General features: G+C 37.6%; 1 long non-coding RNA gene across 1 annotated transcript in view; it reads right to left on the bottom strand.

Moving 5' to 3' along the window:
* Positions 1–3,998: 3,998 nt before the first annotated feature.
* Positions 3,999–13,920, bottom strand: part of LOC107989495 (uncharacterized) — a 47,465-nt gene continuing 37,543 nt past the window's right edge. Inside the window, exons 2-3 of the long non-coding RNA XR_003051717.1 lie at positions 7,969–8,069; positions 3,999–6,377 (exon numbers count right to left, since the gene is read on the bottom strand). This is a non-coding gene — a long non-coding RNA (uncharacterized LOC107989495). The remainder of the gene's footprint in view (positions 6,378–7,968; positions 8,070–13,920) is intronic.

The raw sequence follows: 13,920 nt of genomic DNA, 5'->3' as shown, positions 1-13,920 counted from the left end.
TCGATTACTCTCATAAAGTATCAATACAAATTAATGAAAAAAAGCAAGTGTCGCTTCCACACCTTTCGCGGTGTGGGGGGGGGGGGGGGGGGGGGTAGAGGGGGACATACTACATATACAAACATCAACACTGACATAAGGCTAACATAAACATAAACTGATCTATTCAAGTCACATGACAATATCATGACCATAGGAGAGCTAGTTAGGCTACAATGGGTTTAGATAAAGTAGATTCATTTTTAATGACTTATGTCAAAAAACATACACATTTAAGCTTTAAATGGCCAGTATATTAAATGTGTTGGAAAAAAAAAATCACACAAAGTATTAATATCTGTATCGTATCGAATATAAAAACTCTAAAACACTAATGCTTAAATAAATGGGACACCGTACAAAGATGATGAAGATAATGTGCAGTATGAATCCAACAGGTTCGACACCGTGGGGTCAGAGACATGTGACTTAGTAATAAAGCCTCTTCAGATATCTGACTATATTTAATCAAACCGAGGTTTTCTCCTGCTCTTGTCAGGTACCACTGTTTGTCTGGAGAATAATGAACCCATTCACTCTTTGATTTCATGTAGTGAGGGGTTGATAACAGCGTCAAGGGGTAGAAAGTCAACGGAAAGTTGGTCAGCGGATAACGGTGTCAACAGTTACTTAAACTCTGTTTCTATTAGGCATCCACATGACTGATTCACAGAGTTTCAAATATTTATTTGAAATCTGTCAATCATTGTTAAAAGGCCATTTTACGAAGCAGAAATGCTTTTCAATTAATAACAGTAATTTCTTTCTAAGTACATTTACTCAACTCATTAACTATTCAGTCACAAAATTAAGACCAGGAGAACCCAAAGCACATTTTCTCAGTGCTGTAGGATACACTTCCTCTCAAATTAATCTGATTAATATGTCAGGCATGATAGAAACTTTCTCCTCAAGTCTGAAGAGATGTAAAAAAAATGTTTGTGTTTAATGGAAATCAAATGTCAAAATCGACTAACAGGATTCCCTCAAAGCCTCTCCAGTAATCTTGCCCTGAAGCTTTTGACATTCATGGAAAGGTAGGGACTAGCTGTCTTCCGTGATTGGTGCAACATCGCCCTCGGGGTTAGGGCAACCGCCAATCAGTGGTCGAACACCACAGCCAGGATTCAGATCAAGATTTTCTTTGCCAGGTGTCTAAAGTTCTCAGAAACCAGAGGGGGAAAAAAAAAACAAGAGTCTAAATCCACAACAGGACCAAATACACACAGACAGAAAAGTAAAACAGTTTTTAAATGAAAACCTCAATATATTCATATATTCACAAGAGGAGAGATCAAATGGAGAATGTCACAGAACACGCCCACAGATGTGGGAATAATGATGCAGGTCAGGGATAAATAGTTATAACTGACAGATAAAAAAACTGCCTCAAGGAATTTATGCTGTACATGGACTGACTGACTTGTGCATAAATAAGAGTTCGTTTTAAAATGCACTGAAGTCCAATTAAAGAATAAATAAAATACACTGAAATTGGCCGCATGCAGGAAGAAGAAATAAACAGACAGAAAGGTAAGTTACTGAAGAGCTATAGTTACTGTCACAGTCCTACTGCCACAAACCTTAGGTTGCTAACGGAAAAGCGCGCGAGGTTAGCGTTACATGACGTAGCTCACGCTAGCAGCTGCTACATTGTAAACATGGTACTAAATGGTTAAAATGATGCAAATAAATTCTCTGATGCTGCTGTGCATCAAATGTCACATTTTCCACCCGGTTCCTTCCCTCCCTCTTCATAAAGCGTATACACTGTTTTTCCGTCACACATGCTAGCACACGCTCCCTTAGCACTTTTGCTTCAATATGCTGTCTTTTATTGAATTTTGAAAGATGTTGTTTTCACCTCAGAGATCATCAGGGCCACGGTGAAGAGTCCAAGGCTGAATTCACCGCAACACATTTCCCCAAGTACAAAAAAAGGTAAAAATGCATCAATAATATGAATGGTGCTGGCATCGTAACGTAAACTGGATTCATGTGTAAAATTGTTGTTAAAAATTATAAATATAAAATAAGGATGTTTTAATTACCTTAAATAAAACACAGATTTATTTTGTTCTAATGGAAAGTTCTGCACCAAAGCATCAGTCAAACATTCCACCCTCATCTCTCAGAATATAAAATGACAGCACGATCCAGTTCTAGTGAATCAAACAGTGCAGCAGTGCTGAAGCATGCAGTACAGTGTCCTAGCCAGCAGGTCTTTTTTCAACGTAGCCTATTATTATGTCAGCCACAGACAGGACGTTTCACTTTTCAAATTGACACGCATCTAGTGTGACCGGGTCGCAATCAATAAAATATGGGAGAACGATGATGTGTGGGAGAATGTGGGACGTGTCACGGCGTACTAATTTTCAGAAGCTGAGATAAAAGAAAATTATACATACAGTAGCATCGCAAATGGTCTCTGCATTTTATTACCTTTTCTTTTTAGCAATTTTGTTAATGACTGTTGCAAAAGCTTTGCTGCTTTAAGGCATAGTTTTCCCCATGATAGACTAAAAAAATTAGTCTGGCCCAAAACACAGAGCACTCTATCTGAATTGGCCTCCAGAGGCTTCATCCAGACACAGAGAATTCTGGGAACTAAAGCTTCCATCATGGCCTATTTCTGTGAGTAATTCCGTTCGATACGGTTCAGCCGGACCAGTGATCATTTGTTTGATCAGGTAACTGTTCATTGAAAATCAAGAACCTTGAATCTCGATTCACGCACAGTTCCTTTAGTCACAGCCCTGAGTTAACGGCCTGCTCTACTTACCTCACAGCTACTGGGCAAAAGCAACATCAAATAAAGTTTCCCATCAGCCTTTGAAAATTCGAGTACATCGGATTGCTGAACAACTAGGGCTGTAATCAACCAAAGAAACTGAAGCCCTGAAATTACGACTAAAAATCGACTAATTGCGGGAGGTACTCGCTAGCTTTGTCCGCCTAAATTAATTATAAAAAAGGAAAAGAGTCTTTGCGTTGTATGAAAGTTTTTTTTGACCTAATCATGCTCTAAAAAACACTCCTATTAGCACTGGTAGCACTGGTACTTTCCTTCTGGTGAAATTAACATAAATCGACCAATCAGAATTTTGGTCAAGCCAGAACGTATCAACCAATGATGTAACCAGTGGACTGGGAGATGACAACCTAAAGTACAACTCTGAGTGCGTGTGTGTTCATTTTGCGCGATTGCTTAACTGACGCATTCACATTGTCAGCGTGGTATTTTTATGGCTTTGGACCCGAATCGGTTAATTCAGGGTTGAAACCCCTCATCTCGTGGATTAGTTTACGCCTACTGGTGGAGAACAATGTGTATTACTTTGGAGTGTGCATGCAAACATGGAGTAAAACTAGCACGGAATACTGCATGTGAATACTGTATACTGAGCCAGTGTGAAAATGATATATTTCACCTAAGTAATTAGACCGGAGGTGAAACAAGTCTCCATCAATCAACGTTAAATCCCTGATTGGTTAGATTTAGTTGACTTATGTAATATATATACAGTATATACATACATATATATATATATAGTATATATATATATATATAGTATATATATATATATATATGTATATATATATGTATATATATATGTATATATATACTGTATATATATTACGTAAGTCAACGTATATATATTACATAAGTCAACTAAATCTAACAAATCAGGGATTTAATGTTGATTGATGGAAACTTGCTTCACCTCCGGTCTAATTACTTAGGTATATATATATGTATATATACTGTATATATATTACATATGTCAACTAAATCTAACCAATCAGGGATTTAATGTTGATTGATGGAAACTTGCTTCACCTCCGGTCTAATTACTTAGGTATATATATAGGTATATATATATATATATAGTATATATATATATATATAGTATATATACTGTATATATTATATACAACAACTAAATGATGTCCTTCTTACTGTATGGAGCACTCCAGTGCTGCTGACGTGCACTACCTGAGTTTATGTCTTTATTCTCTTAAGTGTTATGTAAGTACAAATGTGCGAGAGTTGATCAAGCTGGGCTTGGTGCCAGCACTACTGTGAATGTAAATTCTAAAACAGCACAGAACCATTCCAGAGCAGAGATCAGATCATGTATCACGTCCTCAGAGACCAATTATCCTTTTCTCTTCCTCCACATGCAACTTTGACTTGTGTTCTTTTCTTTTCTAGTTTATTTATTCACATTTCAGAGAGGCTGACCCTTCAGTGTCAATCTTATACATATGCTTTCGCACTTTTCATCAACACAAATCACACACTTGATCGCTGACGTTGCCTATCTATCGCTCTGTGTTTGGTCCTATCTCACTGTCCTTCGTCAACCTTTGACCAATTTGCTGGTGCCAGAATTTTTTTTCTCCAACATTTTGTCAATAAACTACCATCTAATAAGATCTTTAAAATCTATTTAACCCACAGAGACTTACATCTACAGATAGCCACTGGTGTTTCAACACTGTCATCTTTATCAGGTCGTTCTGCTGTTACGATTGATGTGCCTCCTGACTCCTCTAGGTTCTTTGGGAGAAAGTCATCCATCTTACATGTAGTGCCAGTCAGCCATGACATCACGGAGAGTGCATGAAGTACCTTTGATGTAAACAGATTCTTTACTCCTTGTAATTTATGTTCCTTCTCACTGGTGAAGCTTTACTGTAGATTCTATGGTATATATATCTATGGTGCGGTGCCGCTGGTTTTCGCGGACTGGGGTGATTGTGGGACCTGAAACAGTCTGAGGCAATTGAATGAGACAGGTTTGAAATAGAGGTGAACTCAGAGGTGAGCTGCTCAGAACAAGGGTTCAGTGCACATGACGCCATCCGAGCCAATCGTCTATCTGCTGTTCATAGTGGGCGTGTCTCACCGCTGTCACTGTAATATCTTGGTTGTAGCGTTAGCAGTGTTGCTAACTTTCTTGTTGCTTGAAAATGACCTCTTCAGCTAGCAAGGAATTCATAGCGGCTAGAGATTGTGTACACTATTAGTGTAAAAGCGTACGTATTTACTTTTTTAATAATTGGCCGACGGTGTTGACATCACATTTCAAACACTGATATCAAATAAAGTAGCTGTGATCTCAGCCCAGCAGGCATGCTGCTCAAAACGTGGGGAAGTGACAAATGCTAAAGGCTAAACTACTGCTTTTCAGCAAGATTTTTTTTGCTCTACTATTATATCTGAACCAGTGTTTTTCAACTTCTGTAACAGTTCATTTTAAATCAGTAGCATTACATTAGTCAGAGAAAAAAGCGGAATTCGTTTTATTGCATATTAAATCATTAAAAGATTTTCCCCATTTTGAATTACAAGTATCTAATTAGTTAACAAATGTTACTAAATTAGGGTTTAAATACTGTAAATATAAGTGATTAAAGAGTGAAAATATATGCCCTAACTCTTATAGTAAAACAGGATGAATAAAAGGTGATAAAACCACAACCAACATTTTTATTCATATATTTATATTTAAGTTCCCTTTTCTTCTAATAACTTTGTCCAACACCCGTCACTAAAATATTCCTAAATGAAGTGCGAAACACTTTATTTACAGTTTTCTCGTCGTCTTTTTTTTTTTTTTTATGCAGAGTGCAGTGCACTGTATCAGGTCTTAATGGGAAATGTAAGGCAGTAATTAACATGCAAAATATGCTGAGAGCAGGAAACACACATTTCCCTCACTGACTCCTTCTAACAGTGAGTCTGCAAATTCCAAAAAAACAAAAAACTTGAGTAAAACTAAGTAAACGTCAAGGTCTTAAATCAGTACTCCAGAGCCCAGGTGTTTTGCTCGTCTGCCACTGTGAATTGTACCTCCCACAGATGGAATGGCACCCTTTGCCCTCCTTTCACCACTGTCCTTGTGAAGGAAAATGCTTTGGCTTTGGCTTCACCCCAAACTCAAACAGTCACCTGTCTTCTCCAATCAGCCGGGCCTTTTCTTTCAAAGCAAGGACAAAGCACAGAGTGAAAACGTCCAAGTGTTACATGGACGTTAGTGTCAAGAAAAAGGAAACTGACCTTGCCAAAATAATACAAAGAATTCTCTGTCCTTCTTTGATGCACTACTTTCAGCCCAGGTGACATTTCTACCTCAGGACATGCTTGAATATGGAAACAAAACGGATGTGCCTTCAACAGGAGGTGTTTGGTGATGCACAAATGTAGGGGTATTGACTCTGCTCTGCTCGGGCACTGTCTAAATTTACACATCCTCCACCGACGTCCACCTGGCACCTGTCTCAACCCCATGCTTTCATCCAATTTCAAAATCCACATCTGCTGGAATCTGCATAAAAACATTATTTCACCGTCAGTGGCCAACTGCACACGTTACAAGCTGTTATTTATTTTGACGTGCTGTTAATTAAAGCAACTGCAAATTTCCTCTGATTTTTTTCAAGTAACTGATAAGACCTGGTTGTTGGGACCTGTACATGACTGGTGTAATTTTTTTCAAGTAACTGATAAGATGTTGTTGGGACCTGTACATGACTGGTGTGACTTGAACAGAGGTATTTAAAGTCACTTCTTTTTTCATTTGCTATATGTAAAAGAGGTCAGGGCAGATAAAGTTTTTTCTAGCTAGACATCAGTAACTCATTTCTCATAATTTATTTCCAATTTTTTGAACAAGATAGACACTGATTCATATTTTAAAAGTTACAAATTATGAAAAAAGCTCAACTGTAGACACAGAACTAATGACACTGTTGTGTTCATTAAAAATAGAATCATATAGGATGATTCAGTCATTTGTATTGTGTCACAGGAAGTTAATGTAGCAGAGTTTCTGTATCCTTATACACAGTACATTGTATTTGTTCATCGAGAATTTAAAAAATATATACTTTGACATTGTTTATTTAGCATTTTATCTTTCTATTTGTAATGGGGTGTAACTTTAACGTTATGGCACAACGCCCCATAGGTTCCAACAGCAAAGTTTAGCTGATCAGAAAAGTGTGACAACAGGACATTACTGCTGCAGTACTAGCAAGTATACTATTTAAATTTCAAACAGAAGAGTTGGACTGCGATTTGTGGAATTTAGTGGCAAGAGAGAAAATGTGATTTTATGAGACACTCGGGAGTGGCAGAAAAACATGTGAGCTGTGTGTAGGACAGTATAGAGTTCTTTTAAAGTGTCACGTGACTTTCAGGTATGGGTTTGACTTACATCGGATTAAAATTTGACATCTTTCCATTTGTAGTGCTGATGATAAGGCTGTAAAACAGCATGTGCTGGGAAACTCAATGGACAATTATGTTTGCAGATGACACTGAAATGTGTGGTTAGTAGGAAGAAGGAAGATGAGTGCAGGGAGAAGTGGTAATGCTCCAAAGACAGGTTAGTAAATACGGAGGGAGCAAGCAAGGATTGGTTATTGTGTACTACAGTATTTGTCACCCAGGGTAGCGGACTCATTTCTTTAACTACATTATATAAGTGAAATAATTAGTAATAAGTGAGCCCGAGCTTTGGGTCTTACAGCAGCATTGCATTGCCAGAAGTCTTCAGATGAATTGAAAGCCCTTGGTGAGAGCCGCTGCTACTGTGAGCCCGAGGTTTGGGTCTTACAGCAGCATTGCATTGCTAATGCTAAAGTCATGCTAAAATGATGCATATAGCAATAAGGACATAGGAACACCTAGAAAATGTATTTCTACTCGAAACGTAGCTGTATCAAAAGTTCAAACGCATCAATTTTGTGCAGGAATAATGTACGTTTTTTTCGTTAAAAAATAGATGAAAAGATGAAAAGGACTATGCTAACTGGTACTGGCAAAGTTGCATCACTTGGTGATCTGTACATTTGAAAAGATTGAAGAAAGCATTGATCCTGAGGCTTATATTGGATTTTCAAAGAGACACATACTTCTTTGGCGCTGACTTCATTTGTTTGAAATTCTGATGATATTTCCAGCAGGATGGACCGTACAAGGCTTCACTGTAGACCTGTAGGCCTGCAGTCCAGACCTGTCAGTAATGAAGTATGTTTACAACCAGAATGACCTTATTACAGTCATAACAGTCATAGAACGATGTGGAATTGATCAGATTTTACATTTACTGGGTGAAATTCATCAAAAACCACAAATGTTTTCTCTCTCTGATTACGAAAGGTCAAATGACATTGTTATCAAATATGTCAAAACATCACAAAGACTTCAGGGGTCTTTGTCCCGCTAGATCAGGGTCCACACCAGCAATACTCAGCAATGCTCCCGTGGGCCACACAAAGCTGCTTGGAGGGTCGCATTTGGGCCCCGGGCCTTGAGTTTGATACATATGCTCTAGATCATTTTTTTTTAGTTGTTTTACTGTTTTCAGTTCATCTTCTTTTATCCAACTAGGGCCATCAACATAAACTCCTGACAATAGCCTCAGTTAGTTTGATCTACCTGCCTTCAGCCCAGCACCTGTATGTTTAATTCATAAACCTCAGTGGATCGCCCCAAAGGCTGTTTTTTTCTTCTTTGGTTTAACAAAAGACAGGAAAAGCTTTATCAAAGTCTGAAGTGACAGACCGACAATTACCAGCTGCATGACGCAAGCAGTAAACTGTGTCCTATTACCACCAGATACTTTGAAAAGTTTAACCCCTTAACTCAAAATGTTGAAAAACTATTAAATAAATCTCTCTCTAAACATTGAAAAAACATGTCTTACTGTCAAACTAAATCCAAACTGAATCCGCATAAAAGGTCCCGGTGGTAAAAGAGTAGTGATATCTGAAGACGCTGCCGTTTGAAATAAATGGAGATCTATTCCACTTCACTCAGATGTTTTCATTCAAGGAACCAATGGTGGCCTTCCCCTACCAGGAACTAGGAGCGGGCATAACAGTCTAAATATCGATGGTAGTGATACCAAGGTGAGTATTGCTGTCGGATCGTTACTAGCGTGATGAGGTCGATACTTATGTTGGAGTTTCTCTTCTATAAGTACAGCAAATATACCCCTGGATATTTGCTTGTATTGCTAAGTATTTTTTTATTGTGTCGTTGTCACTGTTATATTTATATTTTTGCTATTTTTGCTTTTTTGTTCATTTGCACACGTGACTTTTTCGTGAACAATTTTGGTAGCAGGAAGCGATATGGTCATTTTTAGTCTAACGATCTTTGTCCTGAATTTTATCCAACTAACTAAAGGCAAAATCACAACATTTTTAAATGATCACATAATTCCAAGTTAAAAAAATATCGGTACTCGCGACACTAGTCCTGGTATCGGATCAGTACCAAACTTCCCAGTGTAGTCCACCCCTACCAGGAACATGTGGGTCTTTGTTTGGCAGGTACACAGCAGTCGAGCCCTTCTTTCCATTTCTTTTTTGTGATCATATTAAACTAATCACCTCCATAAAGCAACACTTTTTCTTTAGAGGCTAATTATTAGGCATGGGAAACCAATTGTCTACTTAGTCTCTGCCCAAACACATTTTTGTATTATGGAGGACTCACTGCTACTGTTGTGTGTGATGGGGGATTCAGCCTGATTAACATTCATAACATTATCATTGTTCATAAAGAAGTCATTCATTCAGCCATACTTCTGCTCCTGAACTTCAGTCCAACACTAACTATTAGTTAGTTATTAAAATCATAGTTGCATGTTGTCGATGGTTAACCTCCATGTTTGGACAGATCTAGTCCAAACATGGAGTTTATAAATACTGCCACCAGTGCTGTGATAATTTCCTACAGTTGGAAAAACAAAACATGCAGTTTGTGAATTCTGTGAAACAGACGTTGTAAACCTACCACGTGTTAATCTTTGTTTATCTCTATATAAAACCCTGTGATGGACTGGCTGCCTGCTCATATCTACCCCACCTTTCACTCACTGTCAGCCAGGCTTGGCTCCAGTTACCCTTCACAGAACAAAGCAATAAAAGGTGAGTGAATAAAGGAATCTTCTGTGTGGACCTGTAAACAATTTGACGCCCATTTTCTCGTCTTCTACTCACCCGTTCTTTTTCTTGCCTTTGGCGTGAAATGCGATTTGTCACTGTCTAATTTAACTAATTTAATCGAGTTAACATCAATAAATCAGTATTTATCGTGGGTTTAAATTAATCTGAAAAATTCACTTTGGATTAAGTGTTGTCTTTGTGATGATTATCTACAGACATCAATAAATTAACATATGATTAGCTCATCCTAAAACAACAAACTAACCATGGATGTATCATCCATATACAGTATTTCCTTTGTTTGACTCAATCGGCTTCATCTGATTCTTCATCATCAAAGTGAAACGTCTTTCACTTCAAACATCAAAATGAACACAGATGGAGCAAAAACGTCACGCCCGTGACACATCCCTCTCTCGTTAAGGAATAATGAAGCGTGCACAATAACCTTATGAGAGCCTAACATGACAATCAGGCAGAGTGATGGATGAAGTTGACTGTAGAGGAAGTGCAAAGTAGAAATGTGAACTCCAGTAACTGAAGTCATTTGCTCTGACATTCACTCAGTTATTCAGTCAGTCAGTAAAGGGAGCCAAGGCTTAAATCAATCCATTAGCCCCATCTATCATCTCACTATCTCGGTGGGAGACAAACACTGATGGATCTGCACACATCGACTGGCGTTCTCCTCACAAATGTCTCTTACATTTTCTCAAATGTGCCGAAAAAGTGTGTGTATGTCTGTGTGTGTGTGTGTGTGTGTATCAGTGAGAATTACTGAAAACAGAGGGAGAAGAAATACGTACAATTACTGTTCACCTCATTACGACCACCACCACAGTAATATAATACTGGCACAGTTTAACAGCGACGACAACAATCAACAACACCCACACAGTTGCTTGACTTGTTGTGAGTGCGGATGTGAATCCCTATGAAATGGTTTAATTTGAATTCTAACGGTGATGGATGTTTGAAAAGATACTGTAAACATGTTTCTAAGATGTATTGCCATACACCCACAGATAGGTATTTAAATATCTGAATATTCACAGAGCTGCTGAGACGTGGAGTAGGCACAAAGATAGGCATTTAAATATCTGAATATTTACAGAGCTGCTGAGACGTGGAGTAGGCATGTAGTACAGGTTTATGTAGTAATACTTATGTAAATGTTACTTTATTTACAATGTAACCTAAATAGTTTATTATGCTACCATTAAGGGACAAAGATGTCTAGTGGACTTTTAACACTTTTTTTTACTATATATATATATATATATATTTATACACACACACACACATATATATGTATAAATATATATAGGCTATATATATCGTTTTTTACACTATATATATACACACACACATATATGTATAAATATATCGGCTATATATATAGTTTCTTTACACTATATATATATATTTTCCATATGTATACAAATATATATAAATACATGTATGTGTGTGTATGTAGAGAAAGAGAGAGAGAGAGAACGGATAAAACCCCATTAGAAATACACAACACGAACTACTAATTAGAGCTGCTGACGGTACAGTCTTTTGGCTAACCTCCGGCATATCCTTGTCCTTGACCTTCTAATAATAATATATTATTATTATTATTATTAATCATCACAAAACACTCTAATATGAAGAGCAAAAGACTCTTTGTAGTTTTCTGCATTGTGATTGGATGAAGTGTTGTAGGAGAGTAATAATAATAATAAAAAAAAGTAGATTCTCTGTCACACCGTGGAGACTGCGAGACCCAATTCAATATAAAGCTACTTAACATGAATTCCATGTGTTTTAATGCTCCAGCAGGGAGGCCCACAGCAGCACTGGCTCTATCAATGAAATCAAGGAAAACTTCTTTCCTGCAGGTGAGCTTAGCGCTTGACAGAAATGTGAAAATGAATTGCTATTTTACCATTTATCAAGGGACAGCACAGGACAAGATGAATCACAAAAGCCTGGCAATGAATCAAGTTTTTTGCTGCAGTGGAGCCATGACTGTTCCGGCTAAATCTTCTTCTCTGTTCAGAAAATGACTGATGATGAACACCATATGCTTCAGCTACTGGTTACTAGGTGTAAATGCCCTTGTCTCATCAAGGTTTTGGAAAGAAGCAGAAAGTAAAAAGGGAGAAAAGGAAAAGGTGTCATCTCTGATTAAATATTACATTCACACTTTCAATCTCTCACTCATCCCTGCAAAATGCAAAAGTTAGGTTTTCGAGGGTTTTTGATAAAAAAAAACATGAGAGAAGTGAATGTAACTAAATATGGCACATTCATTGCATCCAATTCTTCTTTATTTCACTCTATATAAACAAAGATTTGTTTTTCATCTCAGCCGTATGTGGCCTTTTTTGCTGTTCACTGGTGTACAGAGCAGGCAGTTATTAAAAAAAAAAAAAAAAAAGCGCTGGTGCATATCTGAGATCCTGATAAAATAGCATTTACCGCGGGGTGATGAAAGCTGAGTGTGAGAAATCAAGCCCAGGATAAGATAAGCACCAGTCAGCAACATAACCTCCACATTTGCCTCTGAATATCTACTCATCACTCTTTGTTGGGCAACAACTGTGGTGAAGCAACCGACATTTATCCTTCCTGTGGATCTGTGGACTCATCTCATTCAGCCATTGGGTTTTAACCTAGGGGATAGAGAAATGTATATATTTTTTACTACATATTTCAATAATAATTATTATTAGTGTTAGTGTTATTATTATTGTTGTCTTTTACAGTAGCATCACCTTCCTTTTTAATCTCGTCTCTGTGTAACAAATAGAGTCGTAAATAAGAAGAAAAACCAATAACACAAACCGCTGGCCATTGCACTCAATACATTATTATTCAATGTACAGTATCACAGCACCATAAAAACACACTATGTTTGCAGCCTCTTTAATTGATTCTTTTCAGTTTTCAAGTTGTCTTACATTTAACATATCTAAAACAAACGAAATACAAGTTTCATTTTTACTTGTTTCAGGCCAACCAAAACAGAACACGGATTTAACACGCACACCTGATGTGTTGATGAATCAACAAAAATCTTCGACACAACAATGGTTGTTTTTAAAAATGTGAGAAATGGCTTCTTTGTGTTCTATTGAGTCAGAATCTGAAGGCCACGTGTCTCCTGGTATATTATACAGTATGTTGCAGTTTGATGTCTAATACTGTATGTTCAGTGGTGTAGACAGACATAATCACTGCTCCTCCCTGTGTACAAACGAGGCATTGCAGCTAGTTTTCACACAGGCTACCTAACGGTGTTACTCTTCAGATCATCATCGGTTACGCCATCTGAGAGAGATTCCATTAACCACGCCGTCGGGCACATTGTGGCCAAACTCCAGTCACAGATCTGAGGTTCATTCACGGTGCATGCACAAAGACTGGTACCGTATATTCACACATCACTCCACTTGTCATTGCTGTTAAAAAGAATTAAAAAAAAAAAAAAAAGAAAGTTCTCTCAAAGGAGCTAGAGCTTGAAATACCAATGACCAGCATGTGTTGGAGGAGGCTTCAACTTCTGGTCAGAGACCCAGTTTGAGTCAGACCAGCCTAGCAAATAGTTCTACGACTGACAAGATGACTGACACAAATGTCAAATGGATTGGGAGGGACTATAACTCTACCGACGTTTTCAAAGCAATTGTGAACGCGTTATAAAAGCTACCATCAAGATACACACTGGTCTTTCTCTTCCAGCAACGTACAGAAAAATATTTTTGTCACATTTAGGAATCTTGATTAATTCCAAGAAATTATGATTAATCTTGATTAATTACGATGATGATTAATCCTGATTTGCCGAGTCCCCTGTGATTTATTTCAGTGTTTCCCACAACTTTTTTTCTGTGACTCCATATTTTAAATGTCACAAAC

Source organism: Cynoglossus semilaevis, chromosome 14, assembly GCF_000523025.1.
Source record: "Cynoglossus semilaevis isolate Cse_v1.0 chromosome 14, Cse_v1.0, whole genome shotgun sequence".
Lineage (NCBI taxonomy): Eukaryota > Metazoa > Chordata > Actinopteri > Pleuronectiformes > Cynoglossidae > Cynoglossus > Cynoglossus semilaevis.
This window is presented reverse-complemented; position numbering and strand designations above follow the sequence as displayed.